Source organism: Tympanuchus pallidicinctus, unplaced genomic scaffold (genome assembly GCF_026119805.1).
Source record: "Tympanuchus pallidicinctus isolate F22 unplaced genomic scaffold, pur_lepc_1.0 scaffold16, whole genome shotgun sequence".
Lineage (NCBI taxonomy): Eukaryota > Metazoa > Chordata > Aves > Galliformes > Phasianidae > Tympanuchus > Tympanuchus pallidicinctus.
Window position 1 is genome coordinate 25,148,087 of NW_026294679.1, and position 17,677 is coordinate 25,165,763.

At 36.6% G+C, this 17,677-nt stretch overlaps 1 protein-coding gene across 6 annotated transcripts in view; it reads left to right on the forward strand.

Annotated features, from left to right (window-relative positions):
* Positions 1-17,677, forward strand: part of CTNNA3 (catenin alpha 3) — a 420,268-nt gene that overhangs the window by 257,372 nt on the left and 145,219 nt on the right. The window lies entirely within an intron of this gene.

Here is a 17,677-nt window from a genome sequence, read left to right on the forward strand (position 1 = left end):
CATACTCTACTTTTGTACGTTATGTACATATTTTATATTATGTAATGGTATGTAATAAAATAGTGGGTTTTCTGGTGACGTCTACTTACACTGTTTGATTGAGTAGAAATTTGATGGAGGGGAATTCTGCTTTGAGAAAATATTGTATGCATTTCCACAGAAATATTCTTGGAGAAATGTGTGATTTTTAGGGAATAATAGCTCAAATTGTTACAAGACAATTGTTCTAAGATGTAGTAGACTAATCTTTGTGTGTATGTAAATACATAATGTGTGTGTGTATATTTATGTTGTAACTTCGTATAGTGCCTATAGTGAACAATACATACTTAATGAAATGCTCTCAGTAACTGGCTTTAACAGAGCCTGCACACAGTGTCATGTGCTCTTGTGTGATTAGTTGTTCCAACTTGTCTCTCTGCTGGTGCTTACATCATACACGGCTGTTCAAAATGAGTGTACAGTTGATGTTATCTTCAGGATATACACCAGAACTGAAATAATGAATTTGAAAATTCTTATATTGGTTTAAAATACTTTATTTCTCAGGAGCTTGTTTGATATTCAGTGGCTTTTTGTTAAACTATGCTGCTAAGCTCACCAGAACGTTAGTTAGATAGTAGTTAGCTGCGTCTATCAGCTACTAGCCTACCAGAAGTAAAGAAAAAATAAATGAAGAAGTATTAATGGCTAAGCAAGTGGTCACTAAGAGACCTTGTACCTACAAGCAGACCTACCTGATTACAAATAAAAAATCAGTCATTTTCAACAATGTCAGCAAAGAAAAAGAATATGGCAAATGTCATGTGGAAAGTGAGATCACAATTCAATTAATATAAATCGAGGAGTATTTAAATACATTGAAGCAGTGAATTGGAAACATATTTTGGTTTTTAGCATTTCAAAAGATGTCACTTGGAAAATACTTTTTCTAAATGAATGTTACATTGTACTGTACTGTTGCTTTAATTTACTGAGTAACACAGCAGGTAGACAGAATTAGATCTTAGTAATCTTAATTTTCTGCAGCTTGTTTTCCAACTGAACATGGTTCCGTAGGTAATTGATAGCCTAGAGAGATCAGATATAGGTAAATGAATTGCCAGAGGGCTTGATCATGCAAGAAAGACAAGACAAATGGAAAAGAAATAAATAGGTTTTGAATCTTTGGTACTTGTATTATCCATCTTATTTATCACTTTACTTACTTTTCGGTGGTGAAACTTCTAAGTATCACTTGTCCTCTTTGGGATGTCTTCCATGCCTTTTGTTAGGGATATATTTCATAATGTGATGCTGTTTGTGCAATTTTGAGTTGGATATCACGTAATTGGAGATCTAACTCTGTACAATGTTTCCAGGTTCCATGAAGTTTTCATGCATCATTGCATTTGATTAGAGAGTTCTTAAATAGCAGATATTATTTCCATGTTTGCTGGAAAGTACTCGCTTTCTTCTCTCTCTCTCTCTCTCTCTCTCTCTCTCTCTCTCTCTCTCTCTTTTTTTTTTTAATTCCTTTATTATTTATTCCCTTCATTCTTTAAAAAAAATATATTAAAAAAATCATCCAAATCCTCCTACAGTTCTCAGGTTATGAAATACAAGGCTGGAATACTACTCATGTACACCATTGCAGAATTGAGCTTCAGCTTCTCTGTAATTGAGAATAATTGAAGTGACTTACTAAGGTATAACTGTGGGCAGTATAAGCCATATAGCTATGGAATAACAATGGATATGACAGTTATAGGTAAAACGCTTTAAGCAACTAAGTGAAATTACTTGCAAAGAATTATATAAGACAGCAACAATAAATCAAAAAACTAATAAATAAGGTAGATGAGATATCAGACAATTGCAATATCAATAGGAAGGCAGTTTTAACATCTATGTGTAGTTGTCATATATGAGGAATTCTGGTGTGGGCAACAGATCATATAGCAGAAGCCAGTGCTGGAAATGCAGCAGTCCATATTATTATATACGAAATACTTTTAAGAAGAAAAACTTTTTTTCAGGTGCAAATACACTTCATGCAACATACAACCTCTTGAAGTTACTTGTAAGCTCTGACACCTAGAAAGCAACTCAGATGCTAGCAATCCCTATTTTCTGCCTTGGAGAACAGCCCAGGATACAGTTGTCCTTGTGGGCTGCAAGCGCACCCTACTAATACTAGATACTCTTCATTTTTTTTCCCCTAAATAACTGTTCACATTCTCTAGATTGAATGTCACCCTCTGTTTTACCATCTAGTCATTCAGTAACCTGATGTCTCTTTGCAAATCTTTGTAAGTAATTATTTTATTTTCTTCTCTAAATACCATGGCAAAAAAACCCACAAACAAACAAAAAACAAACAAACAAAAAATCGGAGGTTAATGGGGATGCTATGCCCTCAGTGAGATTTTTGGCTTACAGTTTTTGCTGAATTTCCTCTAGACTTATTCCTGAGGTTGGGATGGGAAAAAAAAAAAAAAAAAGACGCTAAATCTCTCTGTGCCAGCTGTGATTTTGTGACTTCCTAGTTACTCTGCTGCTTAGGTTTTTACCAAGGCCATGTGTTTCCTCTGCATCCTGTTGTTGGAGGAGTAGCAGGATCTACATGCCTGGATCTTACTATGGAATGTGTAGTACAGCTAACAGTCGAGCACTTTTGTGGCAACCTCATGAAGGCCATGTTTCAGTTGCTGAGTGTATGTAAACAGGTCTATCCATTTCTGCTGAATATTAGCATTGCTCCTGTAAAACATAGTTATGACATTAAAAAGGAAAGGGAAATAGAAAACTTTTTTTAGTACATAAAGATAAATTTTGAAATTCAACATGTGTTATAAAATCAGATGTATACACTGTCAGCTGAAATTTTGTCCAAACAAAAACATCATCTGGAGTTTAGTTTCTGTAAGTAATTTCATTAAAAATATTATTGTTCCAGTTGGTCGTGCTTCATACAACATTGTTTAGCTGAAGTGATGATGCTAGTGTTGCACTAATGAGTAATTAGATTATATCAATTCAAAACAGAAATAGGAAAGCATAACACATCATTCATAATGTATTTTCAAAATCATCAGTGAGCCAATGTTTGAATCAAGTTTTCTTAGTCTAATTAGCCCTTTATAGAAGTTAGTACGTTATCACTTTCTATGATTCAGTCAGTTTTAAATATTATTGCTGTTGCTGAATTGATTTTACATTTTCATTTGCATGGAGAAATTTTTAAAATAGATTTTTGAACCTAGACCAGCAAGACCGGTGTATTTGTATATTCAGCTCTCCACTTGCAAAGAAATTGATTGTAATACTGCTGCCAGTACATCCAGTGGTGATAGATAATGTAGTGAATTTTATGTTGTAGCATTGAACTGCAAGTCCATTTTAAGAAGTAAAACAAACCACTGGTATTTGCACTATTTCTAGTTTAAGCCTTCACTTCTCAATTCAGATTAAAATAAATGATAAGAATCCTTTCCCTGCATTAGTAACCACCGATATTGCTTTATTCATTTGGTTTGGTCTGTCCTCCTTTCTAAGTAGAAAAAGTCAGGTATTCTGAGATTGTATTAGTCTTTTTTTCAATATAAGGCCTTATCTACCCCAACTTACTCTTAACCCAAGATAATGATTTCCTAAAGATGATTTATCTTTGTAAGTGCCTGTCCTTTTTAGTCTGAATTATTAGTTTCACCTTCTTTTTTCTAGATAGCTGAAGTGAGGTAAAATGAATTGTACCTTGGAAAGTTGTGTTTTTCTTTTGTTTTTTTTTAGACAAACATTATGTTGCATTTTGTTATGCTCCGCATAACAGTTTTGAATTTGATATCTTCACTGTCTTAGTGCATTTTTTCCCATCTATTTCTAAAAGATCAAGGACATTTGAATAGTAGGTTATGAGATAGTTTTCTGGATAAATACAGTAGACTGAGTTAGAGGTTGTAGGTTCATTTTCTTGTGAAGGTTTCCCCATCAGGGAATTTGATATGGAAATTAGAAGTACTTCATTAAATATTGAGAGATGCTTTGTGGTTTCTATTTTAATCAGCAAATCAAAACTTCTCAAGGTGTGTTCTTCCTTGTTTTCTTTTGTTATCTGTCTCCTGATTTTATTAACTGTTCTTTGGCCTAGAGGTTCTATCTTTTGTTTAAAAAAATGTGCTAAGAGGTTTGGGATGTTATGTAGGTTGCTCCAAAAGTAATGGCTCCTGTTTATTTCTGTGGAAAATAGAACAAAGAACACAACAACACTGACAGAGAGAATTCTCAGCCAAAAAATGCTATTTTTCAACGTGGTCACCATACTCAACATAGTCATTTGGCATTTTGGCCAGCAGTGAATGGAAGTCTGCATGCCATGCTCATAAATATCTGCACCAGCAGAGGTGACCCAGCTGTCACTGTCACCGCTGCTGAAAAGCACCACCCACTGCCTTGCTCTGCTGACATCCACTGTTTGGCCTCTATAAATGTTCAGCGCACATGAATGAATGTCAGTGGGAGCCATTTTTTCTGCATGGAAGAATCCAGTGGCAAGTCTTTCTTCACCTTCACTTCCATATCAGACACCATTCTGTCAGACTGCCCCTCTGCTGCCATTTGTCATATAGCAACAAGATCTAACAGGATATTGGTGGGAAGGTTCAACCTCTACTGCCATCCCACCAACGTCAGCTTCCAGTGTTGTGGACCAGCAATACAAAACAAGAAACATTACTTTCAGAGCAACCCTCTTAATTACACCTTCCAGGAATATTATTGGTGGAGTGTGGTGGTTTGTGAATGGTGCTGGTGTTTGAAGAGCTCAGGCAGTGGCAAAATATTTGAGATGCCTAGGCTTACATCTTTGCACTTTTTGTGCAGTAAGTTCTCGAAACTTAATCTCTTGGTTATGAATGTCAATAGTGCCTTCAGATGTATAGAGGAAACAAAGTAGTCCTAATTACATAGATTTAAAAAAAAAAAAAATAATTAAAAAAATAACCAAACAAGCAAAGCACAAAAAAACCCCCAAAAAACAGCCAAAACACAAACACCACCTGGGCTATTACACTGAATTCCCTCCATATGGGAAATGGATATTGAATATGAAGCTTCTGTAGCTGAAGTATTCTCATAAAAATCAAAGGTTACATTATTCATTCTTCAAATGGAGGTTATTCTGGCTACTCTACACCTTAATCCTGCACATACTTTATCAAATATTTGCCTGAATAATAATAAAAGTAATAATAAAATCAAGATGAACTGTAGAAATAATAAAAAAACCAAAACCATATTTGGGTTAAGGTTCTCTAGAGATCTCTCTAGAGATAAGGTCTCTATCTTTGTGAATCTTCCATAAAATAAATTCCCCAAAGTATATTTTGGTTAGAAAATTATATTTTTAGTTTTAATTCCATAATCTAATGCATTAATTTTGGTACAGATATTTCAAAACAATGAAAATTAACTGTTCTGGGATTTCATGCATTTAGGTTTTGATTTGAAATGCCTTTTCATTTAAAATGTTATGATGAAATTGCGCATCTCAAGATGGTACTTGTTTATATGGAAACACTTCAGTGTTCTTTTAGAAATTTTTAAAACTTGCTCTGTAATGAATCAGAAAATAACACTAGTTATGTTATCAAAATTGTCATGAAAAGCTTTAGGGGACTTGGTTGTAAATTCCTTATTATGCCTTTTAAGATATGCCTGCTTTTAGTGAAGATTGTGTTCTAGCTTGTGTTTTACTTCTGTTGGAGATGAAAACAGTTTGTGATGTGATCAATTATGCAATAGTGTTTTGTGATCAAATACGTGGTAGTGAACAAAAGATAGGTAAAACGGAAGACTGAAATATGCTGTCTACACAAGCTGAAAAATATATCCTGTGTTCTGTAACTGGAAATTTCTTGTTTGGGAAAGCTGACAGGCTGTTCTCCTGAGCTGTTCTATCAGAGATGTAATGATTTCTGAGAAGCGGAGTGATAGACTGGGTGAACTTGAGATTAAAAAAGGAATTTGATGGGAGCAGGAAGGAATCCTCTGATTGTCTTTTCTTTTGGCACAGATGCAAATTTCCTGCTGCTGTGGTTAAAGGTCAGCTATACCAAGCTGAGACTGAGGGATTTAATAGAAGTGGAGGCAATGATGAAGTGAACTTTGTGTTCTTCGTCTCTTTTTGCTCAGTACACAAATGTATCATATTCTTTGTAGCCTGATCTAGTAATACGGAAGTCAGATGTAGTACTGTGATACACAAACTTAAGGGTTTTGCCTACTGCCTAATTCTTGACTTTTTTTTTTGTCTTGACTGTGTTCCATTTTTTCTGTTGGACCAGAAAAATACTGATTACCACAAAGTAGGATTCCTAAGGTGAATTCTATTGCTGATAATTGACAGTAAGAGGTAGCATGTACGTGTAAGTGCATAGATATTTTAGTGTAGTGAAATACAACAGCAGATACATGCAAGGGTTAATTTAAAAACAAAACAAAACAAACAAACCTTTATATCATTTTATATAAAGGTTTCTAATGAAAGAAATCCAACACCTATTGAAGATCTTTCTAGATGATGTTAAAAGACCTAAAGGAGAAAGATTCTTGAGTTCTAAAAATACATAGAGTGAAATAAATTATTTAGTAACTTTGTAGCTGAAGTTACAGTACTGAATCATAACAAACAATAAGAATCATTGGATTGTAGAATGATTTGATTTGGAAAAGGACTTTTAAGATCATTTAGTCCTAACTCCCTGCTATGGGCTGGGAAACCTCCCTCTAGATCAGATTGCTCACAGCCCCATCCAGCCTGGCCTTGAATACTTCCAGTGAGGGGACGTCCACAGTCTCCCTGGGCAACCTGTTCCAGTGTCTCACCACCCTCACAGTAAAGAATTTCTTCTGATATCTAGTCTAAATCTCTACCCTCTTCCAGTTTAAACCATCTCTTGTCCTGTTACTACATGCCCTTAAAAAAAAAAAAGAATCATAGAGGTTGGAAAGAACCTCTGGAGATGCTCTGTGATGCATGTTCCCTGTTAATGCAGGTTGCCTACAGTAGGTTGCACAGGGAAGTGTCCAGGTGGGTTTTGAATGTCTCCAGAGAAGGTCTAAAGCCTCTTTGGGCAGCCTGTTCTGTCACTCTGTCATCCTCAAGGAATCATATTGTTACTTTATGAAAAAATGAAAAAAGAATATGAAAAGTATTAAAAATATTTAATTTTCTTAATAAATATGATAGTATGGAAAAAAATAAAAGCTAAAATAAATTACTGCTCTTATTACTTTGGCTACTTCTAAAATAATTTAAAATGTGTTGGAAGAACTTTGCTTATAGTTTTGGTCCTGGCATGTCATGCTTAGTTCTGTGGCCCCTTACCTGGATCCCTAGTCTTGGGAAAAAAGGTTTAGGTAGACTGTAGAAGAAGGGAGGAAAAATGGCTCTGTCGCATGGATTAGTGATAGAGACTGGAATAGAGATAAATTCATTTATCTAACTGAAAATCAACATTCAACTTGATTAAGAATATCCATGTAAGGTTTATCTGAATTAATTCCTTCAATATAGAAGCCTGCTACTTGGTGCAATTTCTATGAAAAAATTGAGTTGCTTAGTTGCTTATTTATTTGTAAAGCCTCTTTATGTATATGCATATTCACAACCCAAACATATTAATCAAAATGTTTGCGAAAGTCAACAGAGTTGAAATTATTATATTTGACAATCAAAAGAAATCTACTGACAGTTAATAAAAAGGATATGGCATGACAACACTTCCTTTTTCTCAGACAAGGAACAGGGCCACTGTTCTGTTCCTTGCCTTTCTACATCTGCCACTAGTTTCTGCAAAAATACTGAGTATTTCTCTTCAAATACAATGGGGAAAGATGTTTCTCAGTTGTCACACTATCTAAATTTGTTTGTAATTTTTAACTGTTGTATGGCAAATTTTAACTATACTAGCCCAGAAAATTGGATGCTGAGGGCAACTCATTATAGTTCTAAATGAAGTTGGCAAAATAAAATAATCTAATGCTTGTTCTTTCTTGAGTGGAGCATACAGCAAACCTCCAAGAAGCCTTGTGATTGTTTTTTACCCTCTAAACATCTGGTAGGAAAGGATTACATTCCTTCGTGTAAGTTTTCTTCTACTCAGAGCTAATAGTTATTGGGGAAAAAATGACTAGAATTCTGAAAAATTAAAACCAACAGCAACCCCAAAATGCCATCCTAGGTAACACATAATTTTGTAGCAGATAGCTTAAACTGAAATGGGATTTATTAATCCACATCTATTGATGGATTTTTGCTTTATATATTGAAGTACTGACAACTGCAATATCTGTATTTCCATCCCTTTTAGAGACAGTATGAATTAATTATTCTCAGTGCTAGGGATCACCCATTTCTATGACTGAATGCTCCAGACTGTTCAGCACTAAATAAAGATAATATCTTTACGTTTATTTACATGTTCTTTATAATTGATTTTGCTTTGCTATTGAAAAACAAAATTACTTTTGTTAATTGCAAAACTCTACATCTGTAGAAGTTAAAATGATTATTGGAGCATCTTTGTTAATGTTGAAAATATCAAAGGAGAGCAGAATCTTTTATTGCTCTTTTTCAGAACATAATCAGAAGACAAGAAAAATGACTACTATTCAGCAGTCTTTTAGTTGTCACACAGTTAGATGCTAAGGAATTTCATTAATAAAATAAAATCTGAGGCTTGTCCTTTTGTTTTTTCTTTTTTTTTTTCCTAGCGCTTGCTACTGTTGTTCTTTTATACAGAATAAACTTCCTGTTGTATCATCGTGTAGTTACATCTGTGTCAAAACAACAAATACTCCGACTTCCAGAGTGTATCATTATCCTCATTTTCGTATTACTGTTTATTTTATGGAACTCATATGCATAACAATGCACAGCAGCTCCCCACGGGTGGATGCAGGATTATGTCGTGGAGTGCAATCTGCAGGCAGAACTGGAGTGTGGGTTTTTTTTCTTTGTTTTTTGTAAATAGGACAAGTTCTTCTAAGCAGGATTCTTATGGAATGGGAAGTAGATTTACGACTCTTACTTAGCAAGTTAACACAATTATTTGTTATTGAGATGAAAACTCCCTTCAGTCTGCTAACTTGCATTCTCAGGTGTGTGCTTCAGAATGCCACTTTAGTAGTCTTGTTTTTGTCCCACTTGCTCAGTTCTAGTAGACCAGTGTGTAGCCTGCTTGTTCAGGCTGGAGTTAGTTAATAACACATCAGTGAGAATAGCTGAGTTCCTTTCTTGTAGGTTTTTCATTGCTTCAATTCTGTTAAATCCCGAGATTTTATCTCATTTATTTTAGCAGTTCAGCTACTAACTGTATGCTAATTTTATATAAATCTGTGACTATGTAGCAAACAATGTGTCTATAAAAACAAATGAAAAAAAGGCCACAAACATGCGAAACAACAAAACTTTTCTATCTTTACTTACAGATATCTTTTTCTGCAAGTTGTTTGGGAATGAAAGTTAATTCCTAAAACACAAAGTTAATGCTAGCAGCATCAAGAGTTAGGCCTGAACCTCTGCTTTCCTATGTAAGCTAAAATTTATTACTGTGCTGAATAGAGTCCTCTAACAAATTGACCTGGTTTAAAAGTTTATGTGATGGCCATCAATAAAGAGTGTAGTCATTCTCATTGTTGTACCAACAAGCTTGATGTTTTTGGATGTTGCTCCGGTTGGTTGTTTGCAGTAAGCATGCAAAAAGGTATTTTAAAGATGGAAGTAGTAATTGTAGGGATGTGGGAGCTTTTTGAGAAGTAACAAGCAGCAGAGGAAAAATGCACAAATGCTTTAAATGCAAAAACAGTTACAATTCTGATGAAAAAAACCTATCAGCATTAATTGGAAGACTATAGACAAGGTAGAAGGAGGCCTTCAAAAATAGTAATTTGTTCTTAATATATTGAAGTTATTAGAAGGATGCTTAATGCAGAGCTAGTGTTTTCTTAGTGGTGAATGGAGAAAATTGTGGAAAAAATTTAATTATCTTAAAGTAAAGCCTGTATTTTTAACCACAGGAAAATTTTAGGGCTTTGAACCTTGGTATTTTGGGCCTTACAAAGTTCTAGCACCTTGCAGTAATTTCTGAATTCATAATATGAGAATTTTTACACCTTTATGTAATTGATTAAATAAGGCTCAAGTTCTCTGTTATGGATTGAGCTTCAGGTGATAAACAGTGATGTTTTCATTAATCCTCTTAATCATAGTTTTTGTTGCATAAGTATGAAGCAAATGAAGAAAAGATAAACATCCAGAAGACCGGAATTCTGTTTCTGAGGGGTGTACTTACCATACTACATGGCTGACTGACCTCAGCTGTTGAGGTGGGGTGTGCTGTAAATTATGCAAGCTCCTAAGGGAGAGTAATCTTGATTCAACAGGGATTCCAGCTCATTGTGCTTGGTTAATATTTTTGCTGATGGCATAGAGACAGCTGGCGCACAAGTGTACTGGCAATTATTTGTTTCTTGGATTACTTCAGAAACCAGAAGTTTCTCAAATTGTTAGTAATTGTGATGATTGTGATTCCATGGCATTTCCCCAGAAATCTCAGTTTTGACAGAACTCTTCTGTGTTGCCTGTTGCCCATAACAGAATAATTCTGAAGGTGAAATACAGGAGAAATCATTTCACTCTTGAGACCTAACTGCACATGTAAAATTAAGTATAGTAGCTGAACTTGTTTTCAAAAAGAAAACAAGGAAATTAGGAAGAAGAATAGGATGTCGTGGACTAGAATTTCTCATCATAAGAAAGACAAGTGATAGTTGTTCAACAGAGATGTTTGATGTTTTTGTTTTTGACAACTTGGCTAAGACAAAAGGCACTTACTGTTAGATGTTTTTTTTCAGTACGTTATTGTTCTGGAAAAGCTCTTTAAAAGAAACCAAACTAATGCAGTATGCAGTAACATGAACATGTCAGTTTGCATTGCTCGCACTTTAATATCATAACATTAAACTTTTTAATAAGTGCTAAAATAGTATTGAAAGTGGAAAGAGAAACACCAGTCCCTCTCCCTGGTCACTGATGATAGAACACACGGGAATAGCACAAAGGTGCACCACAGGAGGTTCAGACTGGACGTTAGGAAAAATTTCATTCCTGTGAGGATATTGAACACTGGAATGGGCTTCCTAGTGGTTGGTGCCCCGTGTTTATCAGTATTCAAGAAATACTCGGTTAATATCCTTGTTAATCTACTGAAGTTTTGGTTAGCCCTGAAATGGTCAGGCAGCTGGTCTTAGATGATTCCTTTCATCTGAATTGTTCTATTGATGTCAAATTTCTGAAACATTATCCTTCTGAAAAACACAGGCAGCTGTTACCAGACCCCATGAGCCTTCTTCCGAGACTCGGGACAGAATTACATCATCTAGTCATGTTCTCTCTCTCTGTTGTCAGTCAACCAGTATCAGTTTGCTTCTACTCAGTCTGGTAAAGGAGTGGGTGGCAATATCCTGTGTATTTTTGTGGAGGGAAGTTCATGGTGCTTTTTCAAATTTTATCTTAATTAACAAGTACCCCATCAGCCTTCTTTAGAAATCGTTTATGGGTTATACTCCTATATACTCCTGCTTCCTTGCTCAGAAATTTGTTTCCTTTGAAACTTAGTAGTAACTGGTGCAAATCTTGTTGGATGGACGTTTATATGTGTCAGGATTGTTTCTTATGTGTTCATCACTTTGCAATGATGAACAGGGAATTCATTTGCCTTTTTTGAAGGCTGGTTTTCTGTGAGCAAGAGCTATAAGCTCAATGAGAGGTTTTTTTTCAGTGAATTTATTAGGAGCACAGTCTTTGAATGGTATGTATGTACTTAGTGGTGAGTATGCATGCAGGCTTTTTCCTGGTTGCTACAGAGTTCATCTGCAGTTTGGAAACCTGAATGATTTTATATGTAAATGTTGGTTGTAAATTTTGTTTTCCTAGAATAGATAATGCATCATACAAATCAGTGAAGGAATTCGTAATATAAACGTTTGAACTTAATTGACAGAAAGTCTTCATGTGATACAGAAACATTTGTTAGTACAAAATTTATTCCATATAAACTGTAGCTAGGAGATTACTTCCAGCTTCACTGCTATTGGAATTGCTGTGTATAGATGGCTTTTACAGTAGCTGCGGGAGCACAGCTCATGATCCTATGCACTAAGAGGAGAAGGAAAACTCATACACCTGGGAAAAATTATTTAACTGAGAGAATTAAGGAAAAATAGAAATGAGAGGGTTAAATTATGTTTTTAAAGGACTTGAAATGCAGAATATGGAGAATGTATAAACATGTCTTTAATTTTTTACATGCTGTGGAGGAAATCAGATTTTTACCACTGGGTCAGTATAACATTTACTTTCCTTTAAAGATACTTCAGTTATCTAATGTACTTATATACCTGTACTTTAGTATGAGTAAATTATGGATTGCCTCATAATAGTACTTTATAACCACCGTAAATATAATCGGTCTATTTCATGAAAAGCTTCCTATTCATGTTCTTAGCTTTAGAATTTAATTTAAAATTTTTACTCAATCTAGTATGCAGAGTTTTTTCAACGGGTTTAGCATACACCCAAGCTTCAAGACTTTCATGCCTGTGCAGCAGAACTGATTGTTGTTCAGTGGGGAAAACAAAAAGTGATAAAAGAATACAAATCAGGGACAGGATTGGTTGTAATATTGCCAAAAACTAAATGCAGTAGACATTGGCGAGTTCACCTTTACCTCCCAGTACTTCCATCAGTCTAGCAAGTGGCTTCATAGCCATTATTTAGAGGCAACGCTCCATGGTGTTGTCTTGACACTCCCATCCTTGTGGAAGGTTCTGCAACTGAGCGGAGTTTATGGTACATTGTGACTGACGGTGATTGGCTGAGTTCTTGTCCAACAAAATGAGATAGACACGTATTTTTGTTGCATGTTTCTTGATTGAGTTTTTAGAATAGATTGCAAAACAAGGGTTTATGTGTTTTGGAAGTTGAATTTCCTCATCCTTTTTTTTAAACTTGTTAATGTTAAGAGGTGCTACTTAACCTTTTGTGAATGCTAAGCCTAATGGCCTTGCTTTTTAAGACCTAGCTTTCTGAACTAGAAAATCCACAATTTCAGTCTAAAAAATCAGCTCATGAAGCAATGACATGAAGCAATGTGAGATGCACCTTCTTTTTCTAGATTGCTAAATAATTAGTTTCAGTTTCTATTCAAAATGATTTATTTTTTGAATTAAGTACTTTATGTGAACAATATCAGTCTTTTAGGAGCACACGTGAATGGCCTGTCACCATTGAAAATGAGTGAGAGACACTTTGGATTAGAGCAGTATTTTAGTCTGTATTTGTACTTAATCATTTGTTGCTACTACTTACCCTTCAAGCTGCTCACTGAAAGAGCGGTATATGTATAAATCTTCTCTGGATATGTATATTTTTTTAAATGCTCTCTGATGCTCAGAGGCATCAGAAGAATAAAGATCTTTAAATAATGCTAAAAATATTAAGTTGTATAATGTCCTTTGAATATGTAAAAAATAATTGCATTTTTAGTTTATGGTAGAAAGAATTGATACACATATGTTCTGTGATTGTTTCCTGCATTGATCAAGGGTGTATGAAAGACTTCATCACTACTTTCGGATGATCATTAAGGTACTTTTCTTTACAGATGTTTCACTGAGTTATTCTCCTTTCAGTTCCAGGAAACAGAAGTTGTCAGCATTGCAATTGTCGGAAAGCTTAGTGGGAAAAAAAAATGAGTCATCCAGGTAATTGTAAAATGTAAAAACGAGAAGTTACCTGAATGCAAGGTTGTTTGTTTTTTTTTCTGCTTTTTAATGTGCTGTGAGGATGCCACACCACTTAACAGTGACTTGGCATTGTGTCTAAGTGCTTGGAGAAAAGCAGCAGAGATGTTTAATATAGGAATATTGTGCTGCAGCTGGCCAAAGGTGCTGCAGTGGCTGAATTGTCATTGCCTATTAGAAATCCATTCATTTGTGAAACCAGCCTTTGGTGTGAAAGGTAGTTTCCTGCTTGTCTGTTGCTTTGGTGCACACATCAATTTTGCTGTGATGAAACAATTATCTATTTGTCAGAAACACAGATTTATGGAAAATGACTGAAGTGAAATTGCGAAGATAAGGCTGTGATTAGTTGTTTTGATGGAATGCTGGGAAAAGGTAGCTTTAAAGAAAAACATTCCAAGAGTATTAAAAGATTTAACGTATGTGAAGTTCTGAAATGTTATTTTCTTATTATTGAAAGAGGTGTTTGAAAAGAATTACTCAAACTCAACTGATATTTTTGTATGTATGATGTAGGAGTTGTTGGTTTGGGAGCTACATAAAGTGCCTTAGGCACTGACCTTTTTATTCTCTCCAGTAAATTTTGTCCTCTTTTTAAGATGGCAGATGTCTTCCCAGAGTAAGGAAAAGGTCCCAAGTTGCTAGAATTCAGACATTGCCACAAGCTGTATCTTGCAAAAGTGTATACAACTTCTTTTGAGTTGGTTTCTGGAGGGCAGGAGAACTTCTGACTTCAGTTCTGTGTAGATATCAGTGGAAGGTCTTCTGTTATAAAATGTTTTGCTTTCATTTAAAGGGAGAGAGCTTGTCAAGATTGACGAGGATAATGCCTAAGGGTCCAGGTAACATCCTACCTGTCATGCAGTAAGAACTGTTACCGTTTTCTTTCTCATACATTATTGAAATCCATTTTTTAATTTGAATTTTAATTATAGGAGCCAATTTGTACAATTAATTGTTAATTAGTAAACACTGCCTTCACTTGACGCTATTGTTTTCCAGCTTACTAACCATATATGTTGATATACAGGGTTGAATAGTTCTGTGTATTATTTTGCAGCATTGATGTGGTTAATTAAATATCTATGGAGAAAAGTAGGATGATTCCAGGAAGTCATTAAACCTATTGGTGTAAGCCTTAAGCAAGGTGGGAAATTACAGTCTTATCTCATTAGTTGGTATGTTATACTACTCCTTCGGCTATTTCTAGAGTCTGTGAACTTATGTTGTTTGTAGAATTTCAAGACTGTGAACTAATGGTTTTGCTCTTAGGTGTTTTTTTTTTTCTTTTTGTTGACATAATCTTTTTTACAAAAATGTGTGCATGTGAATACAAATATATGAGAAACTGGGCACGTTGTTGGATGGGAGATAACCAACAAGGTGGGACGAGAGTATTTCAGGAAGCAAGCTGGATGGACTGATCAGTGGAAATTTAAACTAGATTTGATGTAGAAGGGGACAAATAATGCTATCGTTTTAGGAAGCAGCAAGGAAGAACCTCAGATTTGATTAAACTCATCTCTAAGGAATGTCAGGAGCTTCTTGAGGAAGCTAACACTGTTGAGAACCTCGCTGAAGATCCTCTACACCAGTGCATGCAGTGTGGGAAACAACTAGGAAGAGCTGGAAGCCATGACATGGTTAGAAAACTATCACACACCTGGTGGGATGAATCACACAGCTGGAGCATGATGATTGAGAGCTACAAGCTTTTCAGAAGAGATAGAAAGAAAAGAATCATGGAATCACCAAGGTTGGAAAAGTCCTCTAAAATCATCCAGTCCAACCATCCATCCATCACCTGTGTTACCCACTAAACCACGTCCCTCAGTACAACATCTAAATGTTTCACGAACACCTCCAAGAATGATGACTCCACTGCCTCCCTGAGCAACCCATTCCAGCACCTGACCACTTTCTTAGAGAAGTATTTCCTAACATCCAACCTAAATCTCTGCTGGTGTAACTTGAGGCCATTCCGTCTAGTCCTGTTGCGAGTTACATGGGAGAGGAGTCCAATTCCCACCTCACCACATCCTCCTTTCAGGTAGTTGCAGGGAGTGAAAAGGTCACCCTGAGCCTCCTCTTCTCCAGACTGAACAATCCCAACTCCCTCAACTCTTCCTCACAAGACTTGTGCCCAGATGCCTCACCAGCTTCATTACTCTTCTCTGAACATGTTCCAGGGCCTCAGTGTCTTTCTTGTAGTGAGGGGCCCAAAACTGAACACAGTACTTGAGGCGTGGCCTCACCAGGGATGAGTACAAAGGGATGATTGCTTCCTTGCTCCTGCTAGCAAATCTATTTCTTACACAAGCCAGGATGCCATTGGCCTTTTCGGCCACTTGGGTACACTGCTGGCTCATGTTCAGCTGAGTGTCAACCAGAGCCCCCAGGTCCATTTCCTCTGCACAGTTTTTCAGCCACTCTGCCCCAAGCCTGTGGCATTGCCTGGGTTTGCTGTGGGCAAAGTGCAGGACCCAGCACTTGGTCTTATTGAACTTAGTGTTGGCCTCAACCCAGCAATCCAGCCTGTCTAGATCTCTCTGTAGGGCCTTCCTACATCCAGGCAGAAGAAGGCATGGGAGTTGCCCTCTATGTTAAGAAATTGAGAGATTGTGAACATCTGTCTCTTGAGAAATAGTCATAATTATGTTGAGAGCATCTGGGTTAAAATTAGGGACAAACCAATAAAGGACATCCGGTGCCTTGAGGTCTACTACAGTCTGCCTGATTAGACATGCTTGTTGACAAGGACTTCCTGTAGCTAAAGAGGCATGGTGCTTGCAGACTTGCAACCTAATGGAGGACTTAAATCAGCCAGATGTCTGCTGGTAAAGCAATGCAGATGGCTGCAAACAATCCAGGAGCTCCCTGGAATCCATTGAGGATCACTTCCTGATCCACATGTTGGACGGACCAACCAGAAGTGAACTTCACACTCACCAGTGCAAAGGAGAGCATTGAAGTGGCTAAGACTGGTGGCAGTCTGGGCTGTAGCAATTGTTCCCTAGTTGAGTTTGTGATCTTGAGGAATATGGGCCTTACAAAGAGCAGTCAGGACTCAGAAATTCAGGAGAGTGAACTTCCAACTGTTTAATTAATTGTTGAGTGGGATGCCATGGGAAACTGTTCTTAGGAACATAGGAATGGGACAGAGCTGGCAGGTCTTCAATGCCACCTTCCTAAGAAGACAGGCTCTCCATCCTCTAACATAGGAAATCAAACAGAAGAGGCAGGAAACTGGCATAGCTGAACAAGGACCCGTTGGTCAAATGGAGGGAAAGAAAGGACATGTACAGGCAGCGAAAGCAGGGCTATGTGGCCTGGAAAGAATACAGGGATGCTATCTGGACATGCAGGGAATAGATCAAGAAAAGCAAGGTGGAGATGGAACTGGACTTGGTGAAGGATGTGAAAAGTAGCAGGAAGGGGTTCTACTGGTACACTGCTCAGAATAGATAGACCAAGGAGAATGTACCCCCTGTGATAAATGAGAAGTGAGAAGTGGCTTCAGCAGACACAGAGTAGGCTAAGGTACTCAACAAGTTCTTTGCCTCGGTCTTCACTGGCATTCATACTTCCCATGCCTCTCGAGTCCCTGAACCTCTAGGCATCAATCAGGCGAGCAAAATCCCTTTCACTGTAAAAGCAGAATGAGTCAGAGGCTGCCACAAGGGACTGAAGGTATACAGATCTATGGGGCTGGATGACTTGCCATCCCAGGGTCCTGAAGGAACTGGCTAATGTGATTACCAAGTTACTCTCCATCATAATCAAAAAGTTGTGGCTGTCAAGTGAAATCCCCAGTGATTGGAAAAAGGGAAAA